Source organism: Cupressus sempervirens, chromosome 11 (assembly GCF_028749045.1).
Source record: "Cupressus sempervirens isolate cs-2001-9-10 chromosome 11, ASM2874904v1, whole genome shotgun sequence".
NCBI classification, from domain to species: Eukaryota; Viridiplantae; Streptophyta; class Pinopsida; order Cupressales; family Cupressaceae; genus Cupressus; species Cupressus sempervirens.
In genome coordinates this window covers 766294881-766307840 of record NC_143128.1, presented here as the reverse complement: position 1 = coordinate 766307840, position 12960 = coordinate 766294881, and the positions used below count along the sequence as shown (strand labels likewise).

General features: G+C 32.9%; 2 pseudogenes; both read right to left on the bottom strand.

Moving 5' to 3' along the window:
* Positions 1-652: 652 nt before the first annotated feature.
* On the bottom strand, positions 653-2295 carry LOC149531863 (E3 ubiquitin-protein ligase PUB23 pseudogene; annotated as a pseudogene).
* Positions 2296-9886: 7591 nt separating this feature from the next.
* LOC149531862 (E3 ubiquitin-protein ligase PUB23 pseudogene) lies at positions 9887-11318 on the bottom strand (annotated as a pseudogene).
* Between the last annotated feature and the right edge of the window lie 1642 nt (positions 11319-12960).

The following is a 12960-nucleotide window of genomic DNA, read 5'->3' as shown; positions in this document are numbered from 1 at the left end:
GAAGGAGGAAGACCTTATTTTCGATACTTGTTAACTTAGTATTTATAATTGGTTTAACATAAAGAGACCAAAAGTCTATCTCTAGGCTATTAAAAAATTTCCAATTCAACAAATTGAGGGGTTCGTCCAAGTTAAATTTGGCCTAAAAATTCTCCTTAATCATACTTTTAACACATGTGATCTTTGAAAACCTCTTTTATTTTGACTCAAAAAATATACAGTTAAATCGTGGTAACAATATCACAATTTTACTTGTGGTGGAAAAATAGCTCCTACTTATAAACCTCTTTTTGTTATATTATCTTAGGTGAGACAAAAAAATGCTACACTAATGTCAACCAAATCAATTTCATATCTTTTAAAGGTAGCAACTATCTCCTATTTTTGCACGCCGAGAGCTTGAAATCGAAGAATAATTGTGTACACACCTTTTGAATCATGACCTCAAGAAATAATATTATGCTCTTCTATAAAATAAGAAATTGATACTAAAATATAAACTAAACTAAAAACCAATTTTTAATTTTTATTTTGAAAACACATATATGTCTCACAATACATTTTTTTAAAGTAAAACATTTATATATTTTTAATAAAAATTATTTTTTATGATCTTAATTTCAAAACACAAATTCAAAACAACACATTACAGTTAGTAAATTGTACACCTTTTATTCTACGAGACACATTTATGTTTTCATTCATAGATTTACATCAACAATTTAGTAATTAGAAGTCCATCGTATAATATCTTCTTTAATATGACGATCAAAAGGATGAAGTCGTGTGACACCTAAAATGTTTTCGACATTGGTTCATTGGCTATAAATATTGTGAGGAGAAACGAGACGGCAGCCATAGCTAGTTTCCGGTTTCCAGTGGGCAAGGAAACTTCAAGAAATTGCTTTTCACGATTGTTTACATCGGACTTGTCCATATGAGGGGTGAAAATCTAATGGAAGTTGTTGCCTTGCACGAATATTTAGGATTTCAAGCACTGGATTTAATTTCTCCGCTTCGTCCAAGATGAATATTACAAATGTGGAAAATTCACGGAGGAAATGCAAGATCTATTTTTCCAGCCATTTCCATGTTCTCTGAGCATATCTTTTACCTTTCTCTTGGTCTTGGCCGAGCAATCACCGTGCAGTAGCAAGCACAGTTTGGTGACCGCACCGATCTGCAACATCTCATCAATTACTCGCTTTGAAGGAGAGAATTTACAGAGCAACCAGAGGATGCGAACGGCCTTTTCCGTTGCCACGTGGGAGACTCTCATTATTTTCTTAGAGAGCGCAGCCATACCCATTGCGTGCTTGGCCAAGGCAGCCCTTCCTTCTGCACATCCGCACAGCACTTCGAGAAGACGTAACATCCTCTCGCACGTGCCCTTTTTCTCGCGAGTCTGATCGGGAAGCAATTCGATCAACACGGAGACTGCCTCTGCTTGAATGGCTTCTATTTTACTGCGCTGGTTGTCGGAGGCGACTGCAGTGAGCATTTCAAGGGCAGCCACGGTGGCCTGGTGCGATATTTGTTCTGTCAACAGCTTCAGCAACCCATCGATCAAGTCACCGTTGGCGTTCATAACAACCCTCCCCAGGCCTTTCTTTGAAAGCTTTTGTAAGATGATGGCGGCGTGAAACCGGGCGTTGGAGGCACCTCTCTTAAGAATGGAGGTGAGAGAGGCGACGCACTTGCTTGTGGCAACCGAGTCAAGCGTGTCGTCCAACAGCGGAAGAGAATACAGAATTCCCAGAGCTTCCTCGCACGCTTCGTAGCAGCAACGTCCTTTGTAGCTTTCAATGATAGAGATTAGGGCACCTGGTGCGGCCGATGAAGCGATCAACCGCTTGTTACTCTCGCACTCACTGGCCACTGATCCGAGCTTCTTCAATGTTTTCAGTTGGAATGAGTCCATGTCTTCGAGTATTTTGTTGAGCCGATCTGCATCGAGGGGAGGCCGAGGCGTGGCGATCCGCTGGATTCCTGTGGAGGGGTTGAGAACGCACCAGTGCTGGATGAGGCGGCGCAGTGTGTGGTTGGGTGTGAGCTCACAGTTTTGAATGGGTTGTTTTGTGAGAGGGCAGGTGTTATTTTCCATTGTGTAAATCCACTTCTCAATGCTCTGCCTGTCGTAGGTGGCACCGGTGCAGAGCGTGACGGGGTCTTTCATGAGCTGCATAGATATCGGGCACAAGAAATACGAAGGGATTTCTAACTCTGCAGAATCCATACGCTTCCACGCACCAGATAACAGAGAGAGCGGAGAGTAAAGAGATGGGTATCGTGGCGTTGGAAGTGTTTTGTGGTGATTATAGTGAAGGCTACAGACACTTTTATAGACTCGTTCAGGGACGCATTGGGTCAATGGAGGTTGCTCACAATAAACTCGTTCGTATGGGTGTAATATTGTCAACGCGCTTGCCTACCATTGGCATTAATGAGGCAGGTGTTCAAAAGCTAAAGTCTAATGCAGCCAGCGACCTCCTCGCTGGGCCGACCCTCTCTTTTGGTGATGAATCCTTGGTTGAAAGTCAACCCACATACTGGGTTGGCTGTCGGCAACGTCTATACAGCCACGGGCGTTTTTTTTCTTTTGTACAATCAACTGTAGTTTTCTTAATTTTCATAATCAGTTCATCTATTTAATGTGCCTACCTTACAATTTTGTCGACTTTTGAAATTTAAAAACTAAATACATTTCTTATAAAAAAATTTCTTATGTGAACATTACAAATTACAAATTTATCTTTTTTACTTTTTTAAGTTTATATTTAATTTTAAAAAAAAATATTAAGATTTAAATTTTTAAAAATAAGTAAAGTTTGAATTATATATTATGTAAGTTTAATTTTGACATCATTTTAAAATTAGATTTGACATTTGTAATTTCTTTAATATTCATTTTGTTAAATATTTTAACTTTTTATAAAAACCTATTTATAATTAATTAAATGTCTATTCTTTAAATTATTTTGAAAAATATATAAAATATGTATATATTAGTAAGCTTTTGATGGGAATATAAAAATAAGGTTTATATGACTCTACATTATAACACTTATTATACATAAACTTATTTTAGACAAGCATACTAAATATATGTTTGATAATTGTAACAAACCATTATTTTGAATAATAAATCATTATCTTAAACAAGGTTAGAAAAAAATTATACTAAGATTTAATTTAAAAATAATATATATTATTATCATTACTTGTTATAATAGATCACAATTTGAAATGTTCATACAAAAATAACCACACAGGCTGAATGCACCTTTCAAAATACACTACTTTCATCTACATATATGCATCCAGATAATTGTATATATATATATATATATATATATAAAAAGGCATATTTAAAATTATCAAAGAGGCATATTTAAAATTATGTTATTGTGTTTACTGTTTTTCCATTTGAGTGAGTACTTGTCCCTCTTTTTGTATGACCCATGGGCTCTCTTTAGAAGTAGGAAGTTATAGAGTCTAAACATCAAGCTTATGAATTATGATTAAAATTTCATAAAACTAAATTTTATTTATAACAATTTAAAGAGGATTATAACATGTTAATAAATAGAGAAAGTGATATAGTGTAGATTCACCTTGCAATGTCCATGAATTGAATTTTCCTTTTGTGATATTTTATATAAAAAAATAGTTCTGTAATGCTTGTCTTTGTTCACTTTTAATCTCAAAATTTTACTTGTTTCTTGTGTAGATTTTAAATTAAGTTTGATTTCAGGATTTTAAAAGATATCCTAAATTTAAGGAGATATTTTGTTGACATAGATGGCTCAACTTCGTGTAAATGAGTGTAGGAAACCCGCTCTTGGCTTAATAACTTGTAGATAACTTGTACACTTCTAAAATTCAGTTTATATATTTTATCTCCTATTTATCAATTGGTGAGCTTAAGGGGCTTTCTAATGAATGGTTCATAAGGCACAACAATTGGTGGAGGTTTTGCAAATGGAGTTGCAAGCAGAGTGGGTTTAACCATGGAGGAAACTTCATAGTTAAGCGTGCTCAAGCTAGACAAGTACTGGGATGAATGACCTCCGAGAAGTCTCGATGCTTCACCTGTGTGAGCATCACCTAGATCCAATGAGTGCTATGTGTTCCATTTATTTGTCAAAAGATTTTAATTCTTTGTATTGATTCGTTATAAAACTTTAAAAAAATAGAATATAACTAATGCATACATATCCTATAATTGATTATAATAAACAATGTATTTCATATCTTTAATAATAAATCTTTTGTCTATTTTTTAAATCATTTTATATTAATTAATTATAATATTATGATTTTAATATATATATGTAGATGAAACTAGGGTATTTTGAAAGGTGCATTCAACCTGTGTGGTTATTTTTGTATGAACATTTCAGATTGTTTCCTTCTTTGTTGTTTTCACTCCCTTTGTTCTCTCCTTAGTATCTTTCCATATTTTCAAATCTATCCTATGTTAGTTTCTCTAGAGCATATTCACATGTTCGATCATTTTTCTTAGATTTAGTGTGTGCTAACTTTGGTTTATTTTTTATTCTTTATATGATGGTGTCTTTCCCCTGATTCATTTCTTCTTTATTTCTTCATTTTTATTATCTAGTTTAGTCTTTCATTTTCCTCATTCTGCTCACATTGATCTCCTCTCGAATTTTTTTGACATTGGATGCTCAAAATTTTTTTGTTTAAAGATATCAATGTCCTGTGAAATGTTTTTTCTTATATTTTCATTAGCCTCTTAGCTCCTTGTTGTTATGGCCTTTCTTCCTTTGTTCTATGTTTTATCTTGGTTCTTGGTTTATTTTAGTTTGTTCTGTTTTCCCTTCTTTGAGCTTTGTCTTTCTAGTTTACTCTTTAGTTGGTGATTAACTTTTGTCATTGGCTTTGCTTGGTTTTATTCCATTTATCTAATTTTTTAATCTGATAAGTCATCTTTTAATATTCTTCCTCTAACATCATCTATTTTCATAATAGGTTTAATTAGATGCTATTTTCTCCCTTCATATTCTTCCCTTTTCTTCTCTATTATTCTCCCTTTAACCCTTCATCTTTGTATTCCTCTGGCAATTAAATTTCTCAAACCCTTGACCTTCAATATCATTTTAAGTAGCTATAAAAGGGTATAGGGGTAAATCATTTCATATAGGCTCGTTGGATTCAAGTAAATATGGAAACTATTATTAAGCTCCATAGGCTACTATATCAAACAACCTTTGAGGGATCTATTATAGGTTACTATAATAAGGGACATGCTGTTATCAACAAATTTTTTGGTAACACAACAATGGTACAAGATCTGCTATCAATTCACAATATTTTATTCATAAAATAACTATTTACATGCAATGTGCCACATGTAAGGCCTTTAAGGTTATGATCAAATAAAATAGCAATTACAATAATTTTTTTGTAAGATCCCTCAAGATCCAACCCCAAACCCCTTAGTTAGTCATGAACCACACTCTGGTAGAAACCTCCAAGGAAGATCTAAACTTGTTCTCGCAAGCCCACCAAGCAATCTCCTTCCTTTCCAAGCCCCAACTACTAGCTTTTCAAAGTTCACTCCTCTGCCACATCCTCTTCTCTAAGCTGGATGATTATGACTTAAGACTCCACAAGACCCCCTTACTTATACCCAACTAAGCCACAAGTCATCCTCATAAGTTATAAATTAAATAAACCCTAGCATTAAATGCACATTTAAGTCACAAATCAACTGACAACGAAAATTAAATACATACAACCAAATTAAATGCCAAGGTCGTCTCACACTAGAAATCGATCATAGACAACTTGGGAAAAGCAGAAACCAAGACATGATCGAGCATCAAAAGAATCACTTTTGAGTATCAACAAATCCACCAAGCATAACCAAGCCCATACAAGCATTGCCAAGCACTAGTATGTACTGAATTCGCCAACAACTGAGCCCCTTCATTGACCAAGGTACTCGGTCAACACATGAACAAAGCATAACTGAGCCATGTAGTATAATTTGAGCTCCCAGTATATGTCGAGAACCTTTAGAGATCGAGTACCATGAGTAATGCTCTTCTTTGACCAAGTCCTCTAACTCCAAGACTAAAACATTCCAACATACAGGATTGCCAACTACCCTAGGATGCTCCTGTGTCAATTCTATAGAAGCTAAAAAAATTGGAATAGAATTGTTATGTAGGAGATTGTTCAAAATTATGTTCCTTGGCAATCTTGAAAAAGTACTCATCAATATCGTCGAAAACCACATGATTCCTAGACCTTGCAATTATGATTTAAATCATCTAGGAAGAAACAATGTTCCATTATTTCCAATTTTTTTTATACTGAAAATCATAGAAGATTCAATAAATGGAAGATTATTGTGAGAAGAAACATTGATTTTCTTATGCACTTTCTACATGTTTGATATCCACTAGGAAACGATTGAATAGATTAGTTCATGAAGGAGGATCAAGTAGGATTGTGGGAAGATATCAAAAATATTAACATCGAATTTATTAAGCCCAACCATCCTTTTGATGAAATTTCTGATTCTAACTCCCAATCTCAATATTTTTTTCATAACATGTCTAATTAAATGTAAAAAGAAATGAAAAGATTGAACGCTCCATATTTCATGTAATCTATTTCCCATTTGGCAATAAATGCAAAATGATTATTACCTCTTTAACAAATCAATATTTGAAAAGAAGTTCATCTGCAATTTTGAACAATATATGCATACTAATAAAGTGATCTTAGCAATTTAATTTGCAGGATCTAATAAAGCTATCAATTTGGTAACAAAAAAAAGGAGATAAATTTAGAAGTTCATGAAGATCATTCAAGAAGCTTCTTTTGAAATAAAAGTTTAATTTAGGTTCTAGTTATCTGGGTCTAAAAGACCTATTATCTATCAAAAAAAATAAAAATAAAAATAAAAATAATGGAAGAAGAGATAGAAATAGATAGAGAAATGGGTAAACAATGAGATAAAGAGGGAGAAAAGAAGAGAGGGAAGGAGAGACAAGACAAAAGAATATAAATAGATTTAATGAAGTATTGGGAGAGAAGGAGAGATGTTATTTTAGAAGGATCAACATGTACTTGTACACATTATATGAATTAATTCATTAATTTTAAGCTTTGTCAAAACTATGTACCATAGAAGGATTATGTATACAAGTTGATTATATCATTCATAAGTAACAATAAACAGAGGTGTTGATAAATCTCTTACATCTAGTATTTTATGTTTAACATGGAAATCCAACAATTTTTGATGAGGATGATAATTTCAATTTAAAAGATAAAATTTTCAATGCATATTGGGCCATGAATAGATTTTCCTAAAACATATTAAGATTCATGGGTCCTTTGTAGCATTGTAATTGATTTAGAAATTCACATTCATAATAGCCATGCCATGCCATAATGACTATTATATGAAAAAAGTATAGTCACATTTCTTAAATAACATTATAAAGAATAATGTACGAGTTTTATAATTGGAACATAGTTAGATGAATAAAATAAACTTCTTATAAAATTATATATTCATCAAAGCTAATGCTAGCATCTAATGGATAACTATATTCAAGAGTAATTCCTTCATCAAATACCTAGTCATGAGAGCATAATAATGGAGAATTTTATCCTCACCTAAATAAAAATATCTACTCAAATGACACATATAATATAAATATTTTCTATAAAGGAAAAAATAATAACTTGGAAAAATAAATAAATGAGCAAACCAATATTGTTGATTGATATTGAAATCCTATGTATTACTATACACATGTCCAACTCAATATCATATGTAGTAACTTTTTGTGATCATATAGGCTATTATTTGACCATCGACATATATTGGCATGACACACACCTCTCTCCCTCCCTAACTCTCCCCTCTCCGTTTCTATATTTTATTGACTATACAAATTAATGATAGATATGTTTTATTAAATATTTATAAGAAATATTAATAATTTAATCAATCTTTTTAATTGTAAATAAAAATATTTACAATATAATGAGATAAAATATCAAATAAGTCTATCTAAAGTTAAAATTTAATTCAAATAGATTTTTAGCTATTTTAAAAAAATTTACATAATTTTTTTGTTTATACATCATAACACATAATTATATTTTATTAAATATAAAACATGATTGTGTTTTATATTATAAAACACAATCATGTTCATATATAAAATAATCAAATTGTGGCTTCATATTTCAACAATAGCAAATGTGATCATTCTATATTTATATTTAAAAAGACTAACCTAAAATAATTAGTTTGGGCAAATTATTTTTCGTTCAATTTAGTACAATCACCTTAAACTTTTTTTACGAAATGGTTTTTAAGACCTTACTTTTAGTTATTTTATCTCTTTCTTTATTTATTTTCTAACTTGAGAGCTCTTTAAGCTTTTGTTCTATTTAATTATCTTCATTCCATATTTCTTAAATTTATATCAGTCTAAAATAATTAGATAATAATTTTTTTATAGAAAAATTCTAATAATATAATAAGAAGCTTTTGAAAATAATATAATACCAATTTCTATATCAATATAAATAATCTAAGAAAACTAAAAGAAATTGTTCTTAATAATCATGTGTTATATTTATTTCTTATAACAATAAAACTAATCATTCACTTATTTATTTGAAAATATTCATAAGATAATTTAAAAGAAATTTTCTTTTTTCTTTGCAAGAGACCTATTACATCTTCCCTCATTTTTAGTTTTTGTTCATAAATCTACATTAACAATCTAGTAATTAGAACAAGGGCCTATAATTTCCACATTAATTCAATGATAATGGTTAAAATGAGGAAGTTATTGAAATTGTGGTTTGAAGGAGACTCACATTCTACAAACATAGCTAAGTTGTTGCATTAGTCTTTTGATCAATGTCAACAAAAAACATATTTAAATGAATTAGTGTAGATGCTTCTCAAAAGTTACTTGGTGATTCTGACCAAGTGAATGATTTAATAAATTATTTTTCTTGAAAGTTTCTATTGGATTTGTGAATTTGAAGGATGAAAATTGAATGAAACTTTTTATCTTAAATGAACATGATTGCTTTTTATTGTGGCTATTACACTTTATTTCAACCATAGTAGTTTTAATTTCCCTACTATATTATATTATGTCATTATTAGCAAGGGGAAAAAAAAAAAGAGCATTTTAAGAAGTGATCTATAGTATTTAGAATATAAGTAACATTAAAGTATTAGTACATCTAGCCATTATAAATAGTTTTTGAAAACTATAAAATAATAATTAATATATCAATATAAATAATATATAAAAATTAAATTTTTTTTGTAAATAATCATTATATTTATTTTATTTCTTGAATAAAATAAAACTAAGATAATTTGTTAACTTTATCTTGGTGATTTACAAAATATGTATTAAATAATCCCTCATTTTCAATTTTCCTTCATAAATTTACACCAACAATTTAATAATTAGAATAGGAGCAGTATTTTGAAGAGAATAGTTAAAACGAGGAAGTCATTGAATATGTGGCTCGAAGGAATCTCACATTGCACAAAAGATAAATAAGCCGCTGCAGTAGTCCTTTGACTAAGGTCAGTGTAGACAGCTTCTCAAAAGGTACTTGCCACTTGCCAGTCCCCACAGACAAGAGTGCTTCAATATATTGTTTTTCCAGATCGTTCTCGTTTGATTTGTGAATTTGAGGGGTGAAAACGAGCATCTTATACGAGCACTGCTTAATGAGCATTTTGTATTGCTAAAAATGAGTCATCTTTTGAGAAGTTTTGGTATTCAAAAACATCATTTAGATTCAATGAATGTTAAGTTTTTTATTCATTCTCATGAGAGATGGATTTTGGATTTGGTGAACTACTCATGAAATATAGATCAATAAATTTGATTTAAAATTTACACAATTAAATCCTAATAGAAATATCGTGGAAAATATCCTACTTATCTAAAGATGAGTCATCCGAGATGTATAATGCAGTGAATTTGGATGTCTTATTTACTCTGGAAATTCTAGGGTGGAAAGGCAACATATACTATTCCAGCACAGAATATGCATTCTAAGTACCTCATTGACCTTACTCCTTGTCTTGGTCGAGCATGGACATTGCAGGAGCAAAAACAATTTTGTGACCGCACCAATCTGCAACATTTCATCAATTATTCGCTTTGAAGGAGAGAATTTACAGAGCAACCAGAGAATCCGAACGGCTTTTTCCGTTGCCAAGTCAGAGATCCTCATCATTTTGTTGGCGACAGCGGGAATGCCCATTGCGTGGTCGGCCACGGCAGCCCTTCCTTCTGCGCATTCGCACAACACATCCAGAAGACATAAAATCCTCTCACAGATGTTCTTCCTCTCCGCCGTCTGCTCCGGAAGCGATTCGATTAAGACGGAGACTGCGCTTGCCTCGATCGCTTTCATTCTGCTGCGCCGGCTGCCGGAGACAATTGCAGTGAGCAATTCAAGGGCGGCTATGGTCGCCTTGTGGCACACCTCATCTGTCAGCACTTCTAAAAGTCCTTCAATCAAATCACTGTTGGCGTTCATGACAAGTCGGTCAAGGCCTTTCCTTGACACGGAGTATAGGAGCATGGTGGAATGAAAACGTGCGTTGGAGGTGCCTCTCTTAATAATGGCAGCGAGGGAGGCCAGGCACTTCGCTGTGGCGATCGAGTCCAGCGTCTCGTCTAAGAGAGGAAGAGAGTGAAGAATTCCCAAAGCTTCCTCGCAGGCAACTCCAGAGTCGTAGCAACAACCTTTTTCTTCTTCTCTTTCTGTGGAATGGCTTTCAATGACGGAGATCAGGGCAGCCGGTGCGGGGGAGGAAGCGATGAGCCGCCTGTTGCTCTCGCTCTCACCGGCCACAGACCTGAGCTTCTTCAACGTCTTCAATTGGAATGATTTCATTTGTATGATTAACTTATTCAGGCGATCAGCATCCAGCGGCGGCCGGGGAGTGGATATCCGCTGTACGCCCGCGGAGGAGTTGAGGACACACCACTGTTGGATGAGGCGGCGCAGTGTGTGGTTTGGGGTGAGTTCGGCGTTTTGAAGGGGTTGCTTTGTGAGAGGGCAGGTGTTGTTCCCCATTGCGAACATCCACTTCTCAATCCTCTGCCTGTCGTAGGTGGCACCGGTGCAGAGCGTGACGGGGTCTTTCATGAGCTGCATCGATATCGGACACAGAAAATACGAAGGGATTTCCACCTCTGGAGGATCCATGGTCTTGCACACACTGAGTAGGTCACCTACAATAATCTTCTTTACTAAGGCGTACGAGTTTTAAGAGTTGAAATGTGTTATATACACCCCACTCGTTCTATGGACGCATACGGTCAACGTAGGTTAAGCACAACGTGGCCGCCCACTGTAAACATAAATAACACACGTGTTGAATTACAAAGTCTAATGCAACCATTGACCCCCTCGACGAGTTAACCTTTCCTTTTTGATGATGGACGCTTCGTCGGCAGGAACTGCTGAAAGTTTCATATAGCTTTAATTGACACACGTGAAAGCACGCGTAGGTAGGAAGGAAGCTTAACCGTTGCCTTGATAAATTTCATTTTGTCAATGTACAAGTCAAAGGGCTTAATTTCTATGTTTAATGTTTTTAAAATAAAATATAAGAAATAAACAAGAGATGTTAGGCTTTATAGTTCTTGTCTAATGTGTAATGATTCTATAGTTTTAGAGTGGAAAAATTAAAAGTTAAAATGAAGTGACAAAAATTAACAATTTTGAAGAATGAGAATGAGGTTAAATAGTTGTAAATTAGTATTGAGAATATTAAAAAGTAATCTTTGTCATTGCGATTTTAGTTCTACTATCCATAAACTAGTTTGAAAATAACTATAGGAGTAGATTCAATGCAAAACAAGTGCCACATAGTGACTTGTATTTGTCGTTAATTGTAATAGTTTAAACAAGTAGATTAGTACCTCATAAAGATAAAAAATTAATCAAGATTTAAAAATTAGGATTGTATTTTTTTAAAAAGTATTTCATATTTAAATAGTGTAGTACGATAAAAAAATTAACAACAAAGATTAAAAACGTTATGGATGTATTTTTATATAAAGTACTTGATATTTAAATATTTGAAAAATAATATATTTTCAATATAAAATTTAGTTAATTCTTAAACATAATTTTATTGTATTTTCTTTAAATTAATTTGAATATTTGAAAATTTGAAGAATAAATTGTTTAATATAAAATATTTATCATTAAAAATCATTTCTAATTTAATTGTAATGTGTGTCTAGGGGGAAAATGACACCAATGATTAACAATGCAAACAAGACTAAGCAAGTTGAACAGTTTTTTCCTAAGCCATTCAATACAAGAGAAAGAGGGGCTTCTAAGCATAATTCTCAATAAGCCATAAATTTGATTAGAAAAATCCTAAAGAGGATTAAGGGATGCTAATACAAAATCTAGAAGCTTGTCAAGGAAGTACACTAGCAATCTCTCTTTCATGCAATGTAAACAAGAGATATGAGAAATAGATATTTGAAATTTTTATACAAATAAATAGCCTAATAGAAATATGAAAATAGATGTATGCTAAGAGGGAAAATAAAGGATGAGGTACTCACCTCGAAACATGAAGAGGAAGATATAATTGTTCTTCAAAACTCCTAGATTTGAACTATTTTTGAGCTTCCGACCACAAATCTCGAAATAAAATGATGAAAGGAATGAAACCCATAAATTTCCCTAAAAATGGGGATTGATGGACTAGGTCAACTTGGGAAGATGTCTTACAACCAAGTTGGCATAGTTTGACAATCTGTAACTGATGACTCTAGAAAGCTTGCGAACAATAAAATCCAGCTATGTAATCCTTTTCTCTCCCAATGATGTAATGCTAGGTTATTTTGCTCCTTTGGTCCTTACCCTCTTAAGGAATTGCTCAGG